This window comes from Suricata suricatta, chromosome 2 (genome assembly GCF_006229205.1).
Source record: "Suricata suricatta isolate VVHF042 chromosome 2, meerkat_22Aug2017_6uvM2_HiC, whole genome shotgun sequence".
Lineage (NCBI taxonomy): Eukaryota > Metazoa > Chordata > Mammalia > Carnivora > Herpestidae > Suricata > Suricata suricatta.
Genome location: NC_043701.1, coordinates 90,650,424 through 90,657,397, shown reverse-complemented (window position 1 = coordinate 90,657,397; position 6,974 = coordinate 90,650,424).

Genomic DNA, 6,974 nt, shown 5'->3' with positions numbered 1-6,974 from the left:
ACCCAGGTGCCCCTATAATGGATGAGTTTAAATTGTTAAATTATTACCACTTAAAGTCCATAGCTTACATTAAGGCCCAATTGTGGAGTTGTACATTCTGTGGGTTTTAACAAATATATAATGCTATATATCCATGTTTACAGTATCATACGGAGTATTCTGCCTCTGTGCTCTGACTCTCCATCCCTGTTTCTCCCCAGATCCCTGGCAACTACTGATCTTTTTACCATCTCCATAGTTTTCTTCATTTTGCCTTTTCCAGAATGTCACATAGTTGGAATCATGCATGCTTACAGGTTTTAGCACTTATGATGAGTACTTGTTCCTTCTCCCCATTAGATAATAAGCTACTAAATAGTGCTTATATTACTATTGTAACATAATACATGGTAAGCTTTATAGTGTTAAAAATAAATATTATTTACTTTTTTATCATTTATATACTGTGTGTGTGTGTGTGTGTGTGTGTGTGTGTGTGTATGTGTGGTGTTTGGCTTCAACAAAAAACCAAACTTTTTAAAAGAAAATGATACTAACTTATTTTGCCTTTCTAATCAACATTTTCTTAGTGTTAATTATGAGTTTACCAAAGCAGAGCTAGGTATATGGCAATATGAAGTATGTGCTGTAATAACAGCCTAAATGAAATTGTAATATATTTGAAAAACATAAGAAGAAGTAAACAGATGATCCTTAAAGATTTTATTGTCAGGCACCTATTATAACACTCTATATTAGGGAGTAAACGGCATTAAACCACTCCTAAAATATGGTACTAGCTTTCAAAAGTGAAGGTGTTTCTAGACACATAGAAACTGTTGGGAGTGATGGATGTATTTATTATCTTGATTGTAGTGATGATCTCCTGGGTATGTACATATGTCAAAACTGATCAAATTTGTGTTTTTTTAAAGCTCTGCTCATTGTACCTTAATTTTACTTCAAAAGGCTGTGAATTAATTAATTAATTAATTTTTATTTTAGAAAGAGAAAGGGAGAACAGGGGAGAGGGGTGGGGGAGAGTGAGAATTTTAAGCAGGCTTCACACTCAACTCTGTATCATTGTGAGCTCCTACAGAAACCAGTTCATCTGCAGATGGACAGGTGCACCTGGACATAATCATACAGACCAGTCCTGAATTTAGAGAATTAGTTGTGAATCATTTAATAAAATCCTTCAGTCTATAAATAATTTACAGTCAATATAATATTTAATGTTGGGAAACTAGATGCTCTGTCCCTAAGATCAGACACAAGACAAGGATGTCTCCTTTCTCTGCTCCTATTTAATACTGTGTTGAAAGTCTTACCATCCAATAATACAAGAAAAGGAAAAAAAATGCATACAAAATGGAAAGGAAGACATAAACCTGTCTTTTCATGAATGACATCATTGTCTATATAGAAAATTTCAAAGAATCAACAAAAAGCCTTCTAGAATTAATAAGCTATTATCGCAATTTTTTATGATAATGGGCTGTTACAAAGGCATTTACTTTCCTATATACCAGTAATGAAATATTGGAGTTTAAAATTCAAAGCATAATACCATTTACAATAACACCACAAAAATAAAATAATGTTAATAAGTACAGATCCTTGTGAGGAAAACCATAAACTCTGATGAAAAAAGTACAAGAAAATAAAAATAAAATAAGAGGTATTTCATGTCCTTGGATAGAAAGACTCCATACTGCTAATATTTCTCATTTTGCTACAGCATCCTGTTTAACGTAATCACAGTTAAAATTCCAGTAAGTTATTTTCTTAAGTTTATTTATTTTGAAAGAGTGTACACTTGCAGGTGAGCGAGGGGCAGAGAGAGGAAGACAGAGAATCTCAGGCAGGCTCCATGCCCAGCATGGAGCCCAACACAGGGCTCGATCCCATGAACCATGAGATCATGACCTGAGCCTAAATCAAGAGTGAGAGGCTTAACTGCCTGGCCCCCCAGGTGCCCCTCCAATACGTTATTTTGATTCTGAAGTTTATGTGGGAAGTCAAAAGACTTAGAATTGCCCACATGATACAGAAGAAGAAAAATGAAGTCAGAGGCAGACACTACCAAACTTCAGGACTTAATATAAACGTACCATAATCAAGACAGTGTCGTATTGGTAAAAGAATATAAAACTATATCAGTTGATCAGTCAGCCCAGAAATAGGCTTACACAAATATAGTCAATTGATCTTTGATACAGGAGCAATGGCAATTCAAAGGATAAAGGATAGTCTTTTTAACATATGGTGCTGGAGCAATTAGACATCCATATGTAATTAAAACAAAAAAGAATCTAGATGTAGACCTGTACTTTTTACAACGATTAACTCAAAATGAATCCTAGACCTAAATTAAATTACATAACTATCAAATTTCTAGAAGATGAGCTAGAGGAATATCTATTTGACTTTGGTTTTGGCAATGACTTTTTAAATGGAAAGAAAAGTACACTCCATGAAAGAAAAATGTGATAGGTTGGTCTTTTTAAAATTAAAACCTTCTGCTCTACAAGACACAAGAGAATGAAAATACAAGCTAAAGATGGAAAGAAAATATTTGCAAAACACCTATCTGATGAAGGACTTGTATCCAAAATATACAAATAAATAAGAAAATTCAATAATAAGAAAGCAAGCAACTGAATTCAAAATGGTTAGAAGATCTGAACAGATACCTAACCAACAAGATATATAGAGGACAAACAAGCATATGAAAAGATGCTCAACATTATTTGTCATTAGGAAATTGAAAATTATAACAGTGAGATACTACTATTAGACATGTATACACTTAGTAGAATGACTAAAATCCAAGAAAAAAAAACCTGACAATGCTGACAAGAATACAGAGAAACAGGAATTATTGCTGGTGAAAATCCAAAAATATTAGTAGCCATTTCGAAAGATTGTTTGCCAATTTCTTAAAAATCTAAACATAGCCTTACTGGTATGATCCTGTGGTCATGCTCCTAGATACTTATTCGATTGAGTTGAAAACTTATGTCTACACAAAAATCCACATATAATGTTTATAGCAGCTTTATTCATAGTTGCTAAAACTTAGCAGTAACTAAGGTGTACTTCAGTAGCTGAATGAATAAATAGAAGCTTATCCATACAATAGCACGTTACTTAGTTATAAAAAACAAATGAGCTATCAAGACAAACACAAAAAGCAACAGAGGAACCTTAAATTCATATTGGTGCATGACAAAAGCCTATCTAAAAAGGCTACATACTATAAGATTCCGACCAAATGACATCCTCAAAAATGCAAAACCATGGAGCCAGTAAAATGATCAGGGGTTGCCACAAGGAGAGAATAGGAAGAAGGGGTGCATAGGTTTAGTACATGGGGTTTGTAGGGATATGATACTATTTTCTATGATGCTATAATGGTGGATCTATAATATTACACATTTTTTAAAACTAGAACTATAGAACACAAAGTGAATTTTAATATAAATTATGGATGTTAACTAAAAATGAATACTAAAGAAAATAAAGCCAGATATAATTTTGCATTTGTACTAATTCATAGTCATAGAATTTTGTTTTCAGTTATTTTGTGCATTTAATTAAGCCCTACTTTGTTATCTAATATTTGTGCCTTTCTCTCATGTTTGTTTATCAGTGTCCCACTAAACACTAATCTCATGCTCTATCTCAAGTTCTTTTTAACTCTGACACTCTGTAACTGTAAACATAGTGCAGCGATTTGGGTGCCATTATTTGCTCTACGTTATATGAAAGTGCTCTAGTTTTTCAGTTGCCTCTCCAACTCATTCCCCAAGGTCTCTGCTTTGTCCCCGCCCACATAGATGGAGCCCGCCCTTAGCTCATGCTCATTTTCTTGTCCTATCACAGAAGTCATGGTTGTGACTTTATTTGACAGTTCTATGTAGTTGAATGTTCATCATTGTCTTATATTTAAATTTATGACTTGGATATTTGAATACTTGCTATGAAATTCATCCTATGTGACTTTTCACCTCAAAATTCAACATATTTAAAACTAACATTTAAAAATAATGAATTTATCATCATTTTCCAAAGTGATCACCTTCTAATTCCAGTGAAATTTGCCCTCATTGTTGTAAGAAATTGGGTTTGAATTGTTGAAGTAATTATTTCAAATTTCCTCTTTCCCCATAACTAAACTCCCATTGGTTTAGCTCTTTTATCTGATTCCCATCGTGACTACCAGGTTCTGACTACCTCACATCTGAGTCCATTCTTGCTGAGGCCTGCTATTGTCCCTCTACTCCTACCATTATTCCTTCCAGCCCATCTGTCAAATTCTGGTCAATTGATTGTCTGTTAATACCATTTCACACATCAGTTTTACTTCAGAAACACAAAATTCATTTGTCATAGACTGGCATTTGTAGTCGTTTATAACTCCATACTTGGATACCTCTTCAGATCTAGCTCTCAGTGTACAAACGTGCCAGTCCCACCCACCAACACACAACTGTTGATTTGTTCACAGAACTTACCTCAGAACTTTAAGATATACATTCCCAATTAATACATATTTTCCCATTTTTACTTTCACCCCAATGTCAACATCCCACTTATATCTTACCTTTTCTCTGCTCACTTTTCTCAATTTCTATAGTTTTTAAGAGTTTACTCTTAAATTTTACAGTGAGTCATCTTTTTATGTCCTTTCCCCACAAGTTCTTTCTTGGGGTGTGGAGGGTTTATTGTTCCCAGCCCAGATAATGATTATAATTCATATACTGGGGTTGAATGTTTCCTCCATGGAATGGTAAACTTGCAGTCAGAAAACGTTGATAAGGGAAAATACTATGAAAGAGTTTTCTCTTCTGAAGGAAAGGTGGCGTATTTTGACATTTATTTATTCAAAAAATGTTTATTGAGGTCTTATTCTTTGTAAGAACCAGGATTAGGTCTCATGATACCAACAATGAAGAAAACACTTTGAAGCTTTTATTAATTAGTGTTCTAGGCATACTGCATTATGCCTTTCAATTTCCTGGGATCTATGCCTTTAAAAAAATATCAGGCATATGCTTTGTAAATATTTGCATGGTTGGGGGGGGGCAGATCCTAGTACCTTAAAACAGCAAGAACATTCATTAAAAAAAAAAACTACTTAAACTAGAGCCATATGTGTCCTTCCCTTTGTGGCCGTATTATGCCAAGGAGACAGGTCTTTAACTCTGCTTTATACATCAACACAAAGAAGTTTTTTCCAGACAGACCACAGTCTATGCCAAATTGGCCACAGTGAAATCTAGAGAACAGGCCTTTCTATGTTATGAACTAACAAGCCATGAGGATAAAAGTCATCCAACTATCTCCATTTTCAGAGGACATAATATCAACATTTCTTTCGGCTTCCTCCAAGTCATTCAAAATAGGGTTGCACTTTGTGGTGATTAATGAATTATAATTATGATTAAGGAATTACACTAAATATTAATTAGATATGTAGAAACTATACTCCATTGTTTTAGATCATCTGAAATTTCTCAGGATGTTTACACTGAATCAACAAGAAACCAGTTATGCAATAGAGAACAGTATTTGTTTTCAGCAAGAGTTATAAAAATACAGACCATTTAGGGGCACCTGGGTGGCTCAGTCAGTTAAGCCCCCGGCTTCAGCTCAGGTCAGATCTCACGTTCGTGGGTTCGAGCCCCGCATCGGGCTCTGTGCTGACAGCCAGCTCAGAGCCTGGAGCCTGCTTCCTGTTCTGTGTCTCCTTCTCTCTCTGCCCCTCCCCCTCTCATGCTCTGTCTCTCTGTATCAAAAATAAATTTAAAAAAAAAACATTAAAAAAAAATACAGACCATTTAGATTTTTGTTGGAAATTAGAAATTAGTTCATTTTTGTATCAATACCTGTACCCTAGTAATTTTATAAAGATTAAAAAAGTTTAGAATGAGTTCCTTCCAAATCCTCTTAGTTCATTCTAAATTAAGGTTGATTGTCAAGCTTAATAATTACATGGGATGATTAAATGTCTGCAAAGACGGTAATACCAGCCTCTGCTAATAATCACTAGAACCACAGTTATGCCAAATATTGCTACAGAAGTAGGGAGAAAAAGAAGGGGAAAAATGCATCAAAGAATAGACAGAACATATAGAAAATATATATCAACATGATAGACTTAACTCTATATGAGTAATGACAGTAATGCAAATGTCCGTACCACAATTATCAGAAAGCATTTGTCAGATTGAATGGAACAGCAAGGCCAAATAGCAGTGTATGCTTATAAGAAATGCACTTAAAATATAAAGATGCAAACAAGTTAAAAGTAAAAGGTATAAAAAGATATCCAATGCTAGCACTAACCAAAAGAAACCTAGAATGGTTATATCAATATTAGGTTAAGTCAATTTCAGAGGCAAAAGAAAAGGAACCACTTCTAAGGAAAGTGATCTTCTAATGGTAAAGAGCCTACAGGAAGGTAACATAGCAATTCTAAGTACTTATCACCTAATAACAGATTGCCAGCGTCCATGATGGAAAAACTTAACAGAACTATAAGAAAGTAAAGAAATCCACAATTATCGTCAGAAATTGTAATACCACCCCTCCCAAAAATGAACAGGTAGAAATCAGTAAGGATATAAAAACTTAAAGCCTGTCCACTAACTTAGTTTGGTATTTATACAAGACTTCATGAAACAATAGCAGAATACACCTCTTTAGATTTTTTTCCTAGTGCATAGGGAATATTTAGATTGAGGATCTTTTGGGCTATAAAACACGTCTCAATAAATGTAAAAGGTTTCAAGTCTTACAGGATGCATCCTTTAAATACAATAAAACTAAATTAGGAACCAATAATTGATCTCTAGAAAACAGTCAAGTATTTGGAAAATAAATAACACAGAGCAATCACCATATATCAAAGAATAAATCATAAAAGTAATAAGAAATATTTTAAACTAAATAAAAACAAAAACATAACATCAAAATTTATCTTTTTT